At 33.0% G+C, this 14462-nt stretch overlaps 1 long non-coding RNA gene across 4 annotated transcripts in view; it reads right to left on the bottom strand.

The window, feature by feature from the left end:
• Positions 1–14462, bottom strand: part of LOC148947032 (uncharacterized) — a 91178-nt gene that overhangs the window by 34535 nt on the left and 42181 nt on the right. For all 4 annotated transcript variants that reach the window (XR_016142454.1, XR_016142452.1, XR_016142451.1 and 1 more), the window contains 2 exons: positions 7993–8156; positions 5833–5971 (listed from right to left, as the gene is read on the bottom strand). This is a non-coding gene — a long non-coding RNA (uncharacterized LOC148947032). The remainder of the gene's footprint in view (positions 1–5832; positions 5972–7992; positions 8157–14462) is intronic.

Raw genomic sequence — 14462 nt, forward strand, 5'->3', positions numbered from 1 at the left:
TTAGAGTTCTAGTTTAGTTTAGTTTTAGTTAAGAGTTTAGAGTTTTTAGCTTAGAGTCTTAGCTTAGAGTTTATGTTGAAGCTCTAGTTTAGTTTAGTTTTAGTTAAGAGTTAATAGTTTTAGCTTAGAGTCCTATCTTAGATTTTTTGTTAGAGTTTTAGTTTAGTTTTAGTTAAGAGTTTAGAGTTTTAGCTTAGAGTCTTGGCTTAGAGCTATAGTTAAAGTTGAAGTCTAGTTTAGTTATAGTTAAGAGTTTCTCCATGTCTAAGTTAGGTTAGATTAGGTTAGCTTATCATGAGCGCTCATGATAAGCTAACCTAATCTAACCTAACTTAGACATGGAGAAACCTAACCTCTAACCTAACCTAACCTAATCTAACCTATGGTTTTGGTATTTCTATGCAATATTGTGTAATTTTGTGGTTATGCTAGTTTGGACTAAACTTCAACTCTAACTAAATCTCTAAGCTAAGAATCTAGGCTAAACCTCTAAGCTATAACTCTTAAGTAAAACTAAAATAAACATTAACTCTAACTAAAACTCTAAGCTAAGACTCTAAGCTAAAACTATAAACTTTTAACTATAACTAGACTAAACGAAACTTCAACCCTAACTAAAACTCTAATCTAAGACCTTAAGGTAAAACTCAAAACTCTTCACTAAAACTAAACTAAACTAATACTCTGACAAAAACTCTAAGCTAAAACTCTAAGCTAAAACTATAAAATCTTAACTAAAACTAAACTAAACTAGAGCTTCAACAAAAACTCTAAGCTAAGACTCTAAGCTAAAAACACTAAACTCTTAACTAAAACTAAACTAGAACTATAACAAAAACTCTAAGCTAAGACTCTAAGCTAAAATTCTAAACTCTTAAATAAAACTAAACTAAACTAGAACCCTAACTAAAACACTAAGCTATGACTCTAAGGTAAAACACCAAACTCTTAACTAAAACTAAACTAAACTAGAACTCTAACAAAAATTCTAAGCTAAGACTCTAAGCTAAAAAACTCTAAACTCTTAACTAAAACTAAACTAAACTAAAACTTCAACAGAAACTCTAAGCTATGATTCTATGATAAAACTCTAAACTCTTAAGTAAACTAAACTAGAACTCTAGCAAAAACTCTAAACTACGACTCTAAGCTAAAAACTCTAAACTCTTAACTATAAGTAAACTAGACTTCAACTCTAACTATAGCTCTAAGCTATGACTCTAAGCTAAAACTCTAAACTCTTAACTAAAACTAAACTAAACTAAAACTCTAACAAAAACTCAAAGCTAAGACTCTAAGCTAAAACTATAAACTCTTAGCTAAAACTAAACTAAACTAGAGCTTCAACAAAAACTCTAAGCTAAGACTCTAAGCTAAAAACTCTAAACTCTTCACTAAAACTAAACTAAACTAGAACTCTAATAAAAACTCTAAGCTAAGACTCTAAGCTAAAATTCTAAACTCTTAATTAAAACTAAACTAAACTAGAACTCTAACTAAAACTCTAAGCTATGACTCTAAGGTAAAACACCAAACTCTGAACTAAAATTAATCTAAACTAGAACTCTAACAAAAACTCTAAGCTAAGACTCCAAGCTAAAAACTCTAAACTCTTAAATAAACTAAACTAAACTAAAACTCTAAGCTCAGTCTCGACGGTAAAACTCCAGACGCTTAACTATATCTAAACTAAACTAGAACTCTAGCAAAAACTCTAAGCTAAAACTCTAAACTCTTAACTATTACTAAACTAAACTTCAACTCTAACAAAAAAACTCTAAGCTAGGATTCTAAGCTAAAACTCTAAACTATTAACTAAAACTAAACTAGAAATTCAACAAAAACTCTAAGCAAAGACTCTAAGCTAAAAACTCTAAACTCTATTAAAACTAAAATAAACTAGAACTCTAACAAAAACTCTTAGCTAAGACTCTAAGCTAAAATTCTAAACTCTTAACCAAAACTAAACTAAACTAGAACTCTAACTAAAACTCTAATCTAAGACTCTAAGGTAAAACACTAAACTCGTAACTAAAAGTAAACTAAACTAGAACTCTAACTGAAACTCAAAGGTAAAACATCAAATTCTTAACTAAAATTAAACTAAACTAGAACTCTAACACACAAAGAGACGACAAACACAGAGACGAAAAACACAGAGAGAAACACACACACAAAGACGGCAGACACACAGAGACGACACACACAGAAACGACAAAAACATAGAGACGACACATGCACAGAAACGACACACACATAGACGACAAATACACAAAGACGACACACACATAGAGACGACAAACAAACAGAGACGACATACACACTGAGACGACACATACACAGAGACGACACAAACACAGATACGATACACACACAGAGATTACACAAATATAGAGATGACACGCGCACAGAGACGACACACACAGAGACCACACATACCCAGAAACGAGACAAACATAAAGACGATATGCACACAGAGATGATACATGGACAGAGACGACACACACACAGAGACGACAAATGCAGAGAGACGACTAACACACAGAGACGACAAAAACATAGAGACGACACACGCACAGAGACGTCACAAAAACAGAGACATCACACACGCATAGATGACACACAAACAGAGACGAAACACACACAGAGACAACACAAACACAGAGACAACACACACAGAGAGACGACATACACGTAGAAAGAACAAACCCAGAGAGACGATACACAAAGAAAAGTGACAGACACAAAAAGAAGACACACACACAGAAATAACACACACCCAAAGACGACACACACATAGAGACGACATACACGCAGAGACAACGCACACACAGAGACGACATAAACACAGAGACGACACACACCCAGAGACAACACACACATAGAGACGAAAAACACAAAGAGAAGACAAAAACACAGAGACGACACACACACAGAGAAGACACACACACAGAGACGGTGCTGACACAGAGACATATCTTTGATGCTAGGATTAGTTTTGGAATAATTTCAAACAAGAAACGCATTTCCCTTGGTCTATAGCTGTCGATCAAAGTCGCTTTACTTGGCGGCTCACTAATTTTCATGTAGCGTGGATTTTTTTCAGAGAAAGGTAGCCAAGATAGTTCACTCTCTGTGGCTTCTGGGGTTGAATTTCTGTAATAATAACAGATTAAGTCATACGATAATTGTCAAATGGGAACAAACTACTCAGTCAAAAATTATATTTTCTATGCTATCGTTCTGATTATATTATAATAATAACAATTTATTTATAATCCACAAATGAACATTAGAAATGACACTGCAGAGTGAATACAAAAAAAAAATAAAAAAATAACAACATCAATACGGAAACAAAAAAAAAACAAAAAAATACAAATTAAATTAATGCCTTGTTTGGAGTGGCCATATAAGCTCAGGTTACTGGGCTTCATGCTTTCTTTTGTTGATTTTTTGTGAATAAATTATGTCTCCATTGAAAAATAATAATTCCTACAATGTTTTTTTATATACTAAAGATGACTAATACAAGGTATTACAAAGTTTTTAAATAGCAAGAAGAGTTCTTTGACGGATATTTTCTGTTGGCATACCCCACTCCTATATTTGTAAATATGAAACTTTAATTTCATAACTTAGATAAATTTAGTTCGATATGTTTCGAAAGTTGTCTATCAATCTTATCGTGTTTTAGGGGGGCTTTTGAGATGGCACAGAGGGGAGGAGATTGACACACACGATTACAGGATTCCTGGTCAAGTTCACTTCTATTTTCTGATGATTTCAATGGGTATTAACGCAATATGAAAGAACAGTAGTTTGTTTTGTCTAGGCATATATTTGTCATAACACCAATTAAAGTTTTTAACGCTCATCGTCAGGCAATGAAGGTTGGATTTACTGCAAACTACGAGTACTACTACTAATAACTCATCAAGACACGAATCTAAGCCGCCCGAGGCAAACTGTGCTGCGCATGTTCCTCCGCCACACCAGACTGTTCAAACTTTTACTTCTTCTGATAAGATTCCTAGTCTCTTTAGTAAAAGCGATTTGAAAATATTTTTAATGTCGTCTGGAGAAAAAAAATAGATCCCGCTTGAACTCTGGGAGACATATGCACTATTAGACCTAAATATTGAGACCTAAATCATTAGTATCTTCAATATCTTGAAGGGAAAGATCAAATTGATGGCAAATCATCAAAGGGTATGGATTAGCTTGTACGATGCCATTAGCTTCCTTGGATCCTCAACCACTAAAAACAAATTGAACCACTTGGACCCTCCACTTGTTCAAACGTTCTCTCAATAGTGACTGTACTAGAATACACCTAACTTTTCCTGTATGGAGTCCCTTGTATACCAGATTTGAAAAATTATGTAATTCAGAATTAGTAGGTTGTCTCTTACTAACAATGTAAAACAGCAAAACGTAAATCGAAATATATCTTCCTGCTTGAAACCTCTGCATAATTTTCTCAGTGGCAGCTCTGGCATATCTTGTGCCCGGGGCAAAATCTTTATCAGCATCCCCTCCTGTTATCCACAAAATTTTCAGTCCAAATTTTAACAAAATTTTGTATTTATTAACAAAATAATTTTCAATTTATTAATAATTTATTTTCGATTATTTTTAATTTATTTCATTTTCATTTAATTATTTAATTGTCATATTTGATTATTGTTTATTTTTTAATTTATTTTTATTTTATTAGTCATTAACAGTTTATTAACTATTATCATTTATTAACTGCGTCTTTTCACCTTATTTTAATAGAAATTAAATTTCAAAAATTACAAAATAGTTATAACCGTTAGATTATTATTATAAATTTGAGCGATTAAAGATTCTGCTCTCAGGGTAAGTTATATATCCCTCATAGATTGAGGCAGTCTTCTAAACAAGAGGAACCTTTCGACAAAACCAGTTGACAATGACTATTTATGGCGATTACCATCATCGATGTAACGCTTTGGCGGTTTTTTAATGCAAGCTTATGCACTTCCAGCCGTATCAGGAGAGCTGAACGCAGTTGATCTTGGTGGGACGTGCGATGTTCAGCTACTACGAGTTGTTCTACGAGTTCTACCAAGAGCTGTTCATCCTCACCCCTGAAGAAGCTGTCCTCTCCCGCGTTAGGTTATCAGGACATTAAATAATGTCGGATACGAGAATGTTTACTGTAAAGAGGCCATTAGAAGATTTTACGCTTAATGCGATTCAATAAGTTTCTTGGGTTATTCATAAGGTGCCAAGGCTTCAAAATAGACGGTTTATTGTCAACCAAATGGAAGCACATCCTTGCCCCCAAATCTTTTATCGTATGTTTAAATCCTCTTTACACAAAAGGATTAAAGTCTTGAACTTAGTGTGTTTCATCAATATCTGACGCGAAAGTTAAGAACAAGCTGAATAGTTAAAATCTTCGCCTGAAAAATCAGTAAGTTACCGCCACCCTCAAATGACTGCTTTTTAGACCAAATAAATGCTGTGACACCAATGCTGTACAGACCAAAGTCCGTCCAAAAATTCAGTGTCTTACCCACTATCTTCAAATCAATACCGTTCAAACTAGTCATATTAGAAGGATTGAACTATTGGTGGTATTCTCGACTTAACTAAATATGAAATATAAATAATAAACATTAAAGTTGTAATAGAAATATCAAGAAAACAGAAATTTTCTCAAGGCTTAAGCCTCAAAGCGATCCAGAGCTTTTTTTAATGCAGAAGCTTACGTTAAAGTTTAATTGTTATTCTTTTTTTCAAATCCAAAATACATCAGAGACCCTTCTTTTGAAATTAAAACAGAAAACTATTGCATACTTAGTCTTGGAAAAATTTGTCCAGAGTTCTTAAACTAGTTCACGGATTTGTGCATCTTTCTCTGAAACAAGTCATATTTCCTGGGAAACACTTCGAATCGGGAACAGCATAGGTAGATCGTCACCATATTCCACTTTGGCTGAAATCATAATTTTGTTTTTATTACGTAAAATTCAAAGAACAAACTTATATAAGCTGTCCAAAAAACTGTTCGTGCCTACTCAAAGTTTTTGATTGCGTAGGTAATTTAAATATCGTCAGAGAAAATCCTAGATCTTCAGAAGGTTGAGCGAATTCTAATTTTCTTATTTACTCATCAGTATCAATATTTTCCCTAAGCATGCTTTCTGACATGAAAAGAGAGAGAGAGAATAATTTCAAAAATAGGGAGAAAGAGAAGGATATAGGGGGGCTGGGAGGGAAAAAGAGAGCACTACAGAAGATTTAGAAAATTTTATTTTTGTTAATAACTCTTCACTGTCAGTGTTTTCCTAGATATATTTTAGTTTGACAATTAGAGAGGTCACTTCTGGGAGAAGTCCCCACTCCTCTTTAACTTGAAAAAAAGTCCCCACTCATCGCTAATTTGAAAAAAGGGGGAATGGAGAGGTGAAATAAAAATGGAGAGAGAGCAAGCTCTTCAAGACATTTCTATTTTTGCAAATATCTCGTCAGTATCAATATTTCCTTAAATTCATTTTTGTATGATAATTATGGAGACATTTAAAGGGGTAGAGGCCTGTCCCCATCCCTTTCTAAGAGTTAAAGCATAGTATAAAAATACAAAGGTGGAAATTTTACTTGAAGAAGATGCATAAAAAGCATTTTCTTCATCCCCCCTCCCTAAAATAATCAGGTCTCGTATGCCAAAAAACTCGAATGACACTGCAAATAAAAAAAACCTGAAATGAGTTAGCAAAGATGAGTAACCTGAAATTCGTAAGTTTCTCAGAAAGAGGAAATTCCTTAAAGGACGAGAGCCAATTTTTGTGATAGGGCCTAGATCCTCCTGCTCCCTACTAGTGCAACTTTTTCCCTAATTATATTTTCAAATTATATAGGGCAAAGAAGCTCTCACTGGCGCTATCATTTCGGTGTTATTTGTTATTCTTGTCACCAGAATGCTGTTTTTTTGTAGTGCAGTAGGAAGCTTTATAGTGACATCTATCTTGGGACAACTAAAATTAGATGATAATATTTCTCATGTGAAAATTTTGAATTTTCAACAATGTTATACACTTTACAAATTTAAATTTAAAAAATACATTAGCCGTCACTGGCAAAGTAGCTCTCATTGACACTATTATTTCAATGTTATTCTTGCCACCAGACTGCATTTTTTTGTAGTGCAGTAGGGAGCTTTATAGTGGCATCTACTTTGAGACAACTAAAAATTAGATGGTGATATTGCTCATTTGAAAATCTTGAATTTTCAATAACGTTATAAACTTTGCAAATTTAAATTTAAAATAATTTTCGCGTCATCACTGGAAATACATTAGCTGCTTGAAACCATTAAAAAAAATTAATTTGGTACTAGTAACTAGTTAGAGATATTAGGAAGACTGAATACAAATAAAAGTAAAAAATTAATTGATATTAATTAATGGCGATCCTAAACTGCATACTCCACATTAAAACTTTAGTGATAGAAAAACATTTCTTATACAGTGTGAAAAAGTTACTAGTACAAATAGCATATGCGCTAGATTTTGTTTCAAGGGGGGAATACCTCTCTGTCTAGGGGGTAAAATTTGAAGAGAGCATAAAAAAAAACTAGTGTATTAGATGGAAAATGCAAGAAAACATAGACAAGTTCGTAAAGATTTCGGAAGAATGTTCTATGTATTAGGGTTTATGTGCCTGTATTCAAGCCATATAGTTCATCTTGCTTAGTCATGTGAGAAAAAAAACACAGTTCTTCATGAGTTCCAACTAAAAAATTAATTAATATATTCTCGTTTTGGGCAGCCCTGATATTATAAAAAAGATTCTCTGTACTTGAAGTATTTTTGTGTGGAATAAAAAATTCTGGAGCCGACTGCTTGACAGCTCTGTTGAATTCCACTGTAATCCTAGAATTGTCCTTAGTTTCATAGCTTATTTTCTTGAGCATAGAGAAATAAAAACAAATAGAAATATGAAATGAAAATGGCATACCCCTTCCTCCAACATAGGATTCGTAGATACCGAACACATTTAAAACTTATGACAGTGTAACATCAGCGGAGTATTCGTAACTAAAAAAAATACACAGGGGCTGTTCTCGAATAAAATGAGGCGGTTTGAAATGCAGATGATCGAAACGTAAAGTCATTGCTGGCCTGAAAAGACAAAAATTCACATATGTAAATACAAGAAACATATAAACTCCTCTATTTACCTTTAGATAATACAGCATATATGTACGAGAGGTAGCGAAATGTCCTATGCACTCCATTTAAGGTTTTTTTTAAATAAATCAATCTAGAACTCTCTTCATGACTCCACCTCTTCGCCCACGCAAAATGACAAGCGTTTAGCACATTATGACGAGAACTGAAACTATTACTCTGATGTGCTGGGAACTTCCCATTCAGCGCGCTATAATGTGTGTCATTTTTAAGAAACTTTTCGCTTCTGTTAAGCATATATACCGATGTTGTTTTTAGATAATTCATAAGAGTTTCTTTGAGTAAATTTATTGGTTCCTTAATCCAGTTTCTTGCAAAGTCCAATTTTGTTTCAATAGATTTGGGCTAATCTAGAGCCTTTTTCAAACAGTTCGTGGTAAAAAAAAGTAAGTAAGGAGCGACCCGGCTCAATATTAACCAAAACTCTAAAAACCAGAAATTGGATCCCCATACATCAAGAGAATCAGATTTTTATGTGATTGCAAATATATAAGTTTTATTAAGTTTAGTTTACCCATCAAAAGTAACGTGCCTGAGAAAATGTGCCTTTTTTTCTAAAAAAAGGGGAAACACCCCCTAAAAGTCTTAGAACTTTAATGAAAATCATACCGTCGGATTCAGAGTATCAGAAAACCCTGCTGCGGAAGTTTCAAGTTCCTATCTGCAAAAATGTGGAATTTTGTATTTTTTGTCAGAAAAAAGATCATGGATGCGTTTTTATTTATTTTTTTCCCCAGGGGCGATCGTATTGATCCATTAATCCTAGAATATCGTAAGAGGGCTCTTTTGAACATTAATTAAAAGTTCTAGTCCCCTTTTTAAGTGACCAAAAAAATTGGAGGGCAACTTGGCCCCCTCCCACGCTCATTTTTTCTCAAAGTCACCTCATTAAAACTTTGAGATAGCCATTTTGTTCAGCATAGTCAAAAATCTAATGAATATGTCTTTAAGGATGACTTAATCCCCCACAGTTCCTGGGGGAAGAGCTGGAAGTTATGAACTTTGCCCATTGTTAACCTATAGTATCGGTTATTGGGAAGTATAAACACGTTTCAGGAGGGATTTTTTCTGATGGGGGGTGTCTGGGAGGGGGTCACGGGGGAGGATCCTTCCATGGAGGACGCTTCCTTGGGGGAAGGGACATTTCTACAAAGGGGCCGCCGGATTTCCCAGCATTATTTAAAAAACGATCAGAAATTAAATATAAAAACTAGTTTTTTCAAGTGAAAGTAAGGAGCAACATTAAAAATTAAAACAAACAAAAATTATTTCGTATATGAGGGGGTTTGTCTCCAATTCAATACCTCGCCCTTTTTGCTAAAGCTTTTTTTAGTAGTTTCAAGAGAGCTATCTATTCTAACTATTAATCGGCCTCTGTGATTCAGGGGTTTGTGGTTCAAATCGAATCGTGGTTCGAAGTTTGTGGTTTGAATGTATATATAATATATAAATATATATATATATATATATATATATATATATATATATATATATATATATATATATATATATATATATATATATATATATATATATATATATATATATATATATATATATATATATATATATATATATATATATATATATATATATATATATATATATATATATATATATATATATATATATATATATATATATATATATATATATATATATATATATATATATATATATATACTGTCAAATTAGTCATCTGGTGATATCCCGTAACAATAGTGATAGTTGAATTTAAAAAACCCTATATTATTAACATATTTTATACAATTCAGAATAAATTATAACTATTATTAGTCAACTAGTTGGAAAATTGACTTTTTCTGGTTTCAGCTAGTTGGCAAAATTAAGTTTGGCAGGGGGGAAGTTATTAGTCAACTAGTTGGAAAAATTAAGTTTTGCTGGGGAGAAGCTATTAGTCAACTAGTTGGAAAAGGAAAGTTTTGCTGGGGCAGCATTTATTGTCAACTAGTTGGCAAATTTAGATTTTTCCTATACAAATATGCCAAAATTTCTAACTAGATGACTAAAATGTTTTTAATGACAAGGAGATTGGATAGTACCATTCTATATAAGCTTATAAACTAATTTTTTCCCATAGTCAAAGGGTGGAGTCCCGCCACAACCCTCCTTAGCTCCTGATTTAATACAAAACCAGCGACTAACCTCATTTCCTACATTAATCAAAGCAATGTTGTCTGGCACATAGCACTATCCAATCTTTTTTCCACAAAGATGGAAAAAACCTTTGCTGAAGCTCTTCTTTCAGCTGAACTAAACGCTTGCTCACAATCTATAAGACAGAAGACTGGGGATTGATGACTCTATCACTTCTCAATTTCTAATCTTAGAGGGAAAATTTGGTCAAGGTATCCCCTCTCCTTCCTAAAACCACACTATTCTTCTCTTAAATTTTTTTTAACAATGATACAAAAAATATTTTCAAATGTTGGGGTAGGGTTAATTTTGTTGTTTTTGATTTTTGTTCAGTGAAAATACTTAAAAAAAGGTGTTGTTGAAAATCTGCATATGCGTTCCTCATATGCAGATGGTAAGAAAGCGTTCATTCTGGGAATTTAGGAATCAGATTAAATAGGCACTAGAAGATTATAGACGGGTGTAAACATAATACTTTCTTTATGACTGTTTGAGACGAATCATATTAGTTCTAATTAAATACCTTGAACAGTCTAGCTTTAATGCTGATTGAGTTGTAGGGTAATGCAGGATTTCAAAACATTAACTATTTTTTGAAAAATATTAGCTAAAAAGCAATAAATAAGCCCATCAAGCCTAGTTGTCAGGGGTATTTATGAAAATATAATAAAGAGGGCAAGGATATTTTTCAATTTTTTAATGAAAATGCAAAAAAAGAGAGTATTTTCAAAATCTAGAAAGGAAGGGCTTGTTTTAGTTCTTTCAATAAAAATACCAAAAGAGGTTTATTTTCGAAGTCTGTGAGACCAGTTGATCCTTCCCTCTGCCATACCTATTCAACACCCCTGTCGGTGGTCCTTAAGCTGTTGCATATGCAAATTTTTTGGGTAGTATGACCTTGAATAGACGCTTATAATAAACAGATCTCAAATGAATTAGCCCAAATACTTTCTTTTTAGTTTATGCATATAGTTTGACAAAACTGCCAAATGAATGATACAGAAAATAAGTTAACTTTTGCAGTAAGGGGTAGAGTTTTATAAAACCATTATTACCTATATCTCTTGCGATATAGTTGATGTGCTAAGAAGGGCACATTAATTTTCTACTTATTTTAGAATAAGTAGTTTCTAGTTTCTTAGAAACTAAAACTTTCTATAAAAAACTTCAAAATTTCTTTAAATTTAAAAAATTAGAACTTTAAAAATTTCAAGAATTCAAAAACTCAAAAAGTTTCAAATACTCTAATTAATAACATACTAATTATTAATATACTAATATTATAATACTAATATTAATAACATGCTTAGACTTAGGTCCTCCCACACCCTGGGGCACACTAAGCAGGACCAGCGGCATCTTTTGCTGGGGAACGATAGAGTGTCCTCCACTGCCAACTAATTTTCTGACGGCCAGACAATGTCCAGCTTCAAACTTCAAAAGATAGTCTTTCTGCCCATATACTAGCCATGTGTTCTCAACACATCTACAGTGCATATATCTTTGATTATCGAGGACTGTTTTAGCATTGCTCTAATATTTGTAATATGTACTCTTTCAAAACTGCAAGTATTTTCCGCAGACATTTATTTTCAAATACAAGTCTATTTTCTACTGTTCTAGATAAAGTAACTTATTCACAGCCTTATAGTACCATCGAGAGGACTTAATTATTGAGTAGCCACAGTCTCAGCTTCTTGGAATGCCCGGAGTATCTCCATATACAACAGAGTTGAGAGATTACTACCCATATATATGCTATGCAAATCTCTCTGGCACAATTACTATGGAGTGTGATCAGTACCAAGATTACAAAACTCAGTCATTTCTTCAATGTCAGCGCGTCCCTTTTATTGTTTTTCTGCTAAACTGTTAATGACTAAACTTGACATAGCCTTAGTCTTCCTGGCATTTATTTCTAGACCAGTTGAGGAAGATTTCGCTGTTAAATTATTTATATTTCTTCAGTTCTGCAGATTCAATCTTTTTCTGCCCGTTCTACAACTAAATTTTTCTTTGTGTGTTTGCTGATTTGTAAAACAGTCGGTGAAGTAATCCAAAACTACGTAGCAGATTTTATTTCCTAAAAAGAGCAGACTGAATTCCCCTCTGTTTTTCTCTACTTGTTTAGGTGTGTTTCCACAAATTACGATTGATTAGTTATACCAATCCAAAAGGTGGTATATTACAAGACATACACTGGGAAAGAGCAGAAGAACTGAAAAAATGAGTTCCAATTTTTTTTTTTTTTAATATCATCAACAGCCTATTGATTTTTCGAGGTGTCTAGGATACGAAAAAGCAAAATTGTACATCAAGAGCTCAAAATCCAACTCTTTACTTAATTGGGAAAATGAAATATGAACGCTAAAAATTATTCCATTGGTTTTTCACATGTTGTTTGTTTACATGTTTTACGCATGTTTTGTTTACACGTTGTTTAAATATTTTGTTATTGTTGTTTTGTGTTTTGTTGTCATTAGCAGCCATTAGTGTTTTGTAGGCCACCATGAAAATAGATTACATATAAGAAAACCAAAATCCAATTCTTTTTAGTAGTGTAAAAAGAATACATGGCTCCTATTGGATAAAAATGAAACGCCTAAATATCTTCAGAAAAACACAGGATACGGAAAGATATATTGAAAAAATCAATTTAGCTTGTTGAGTATATAGGGGTAGGCTACTCTCTTGACGGAAGGGGCTAATACTCGGTATGACATAAAAACATCATACAGTTATTTTCGTGTCACTATAGGCAAGGTCAATTCATTTACATAAGGGAGGCTAAGTATTAAAAACCACTTATTGGATTCGTTTTAATAGGGATCTTTTCATTTTCTAGGGGGTGGACTTTAAAAAGTCCTTCGTACATAATGAGTAATTCGTCTGATCTTTTTACATTCTGTAAACTAAGATTCATATTAATTTACCTAATTGAAGCAAGAAATAGCTAGTGCGAACAACAGAAGGCAGAAAAAGGACCTATATTAAGGGGTTTATTTTTGCAAGGAACTCATTTTACAGAACTGAACAAGTTGAGGCGAATTGTTTTTTTTTCTGTGAGCCACCATTGGTTTGGTGAACCATTCGACAGAGACATTTTTTCGTCAGTTCAGCTTGTTGAAATTGTTAATTCACCCGAATCGACGATTTCTGGTTAAAATATGCTCTGTAAGAACATGAGACCGCAGTGGGTTTTAATAGAAAAATTGATAGGACTTAAGAAAGAGGACTCATAACTATATATATTGTGTTTTAGTGTATAGAATACTTAAAATATTTCAGTTTTCATAAATTTATTAAAACAATACACCGGCTTTAAAATTGACAAATCAATATATTGCTATCATGAAAAAGTCAATTTGCGTGAGCCAGATTCACATCACCTGGATAGCCCACAATTAGTGTGAGCCGAATCACCATTTTATTATATTTTTCACTTTGGTTCAACAAATAAAGCCATTCAGTTGTTATTTTAGTTAAAGGAGGGAACTGAACCTATTCATTCGTTTTATTCATACGTTAAGTGCTTAACTTCGTTTTGACTGTCATATCTCATAGCAGTAAGATTAGCTTTACGTGTAAGCACAAGAAACAATTACGAACTAGGGCTAAAAAAATCAAACAGACGTAAGCGTCAACAAAACGATTTCGAACCAGGACTAAAAAAATAAAACGATCGGATTGGTTGGCTGGAGAAAACTCTGGCTGTCCTTTGCTCAAACCTGATAAATATATTTTAAGTATTACAAAAATTGCATAATTGTGATTTTTTTCATTCTTAAAAAGTGAGAAATACTTGAAGATACAGAGTTTCAGAAATAGGCTTTCCGAGCTCATTCTTTTCTGGTATTTCGCCGCTTCGGCCTCTGCTGGAGGAAGATATAAAGTTTGGTACTTCTGGTGCACCCACATGTACGTCTGTACGTCTTGGAAGGGCTGACAGACGTTAAAAAAAAGGCACTAGATTTTAGTGATTTTTAGCGATTTTCTGCAATAATTTAGTGATTTATGTGCCGATTTAGTGATTTTTTTTTTAGGCAATATAGATAACTAGAAATAACTAGAAATACTAGA

This window comes from Artemia sp. Qi Xiang Cuo, chromosome 11 (genome assembly GCF_049724085.1).
Source record: "Artemia sp. Qi Xiang Cuo chromosome 11, ASM4972408v1, whole genome shotgun sequence".
Classification (NCBI taxonomy): Eukaryota; Metazoa; Arthropoda; class Branchiopoda; order Anostraca; family Artemiidae; genus Artemia; species Artemia sp. Qi Xiang Cuo.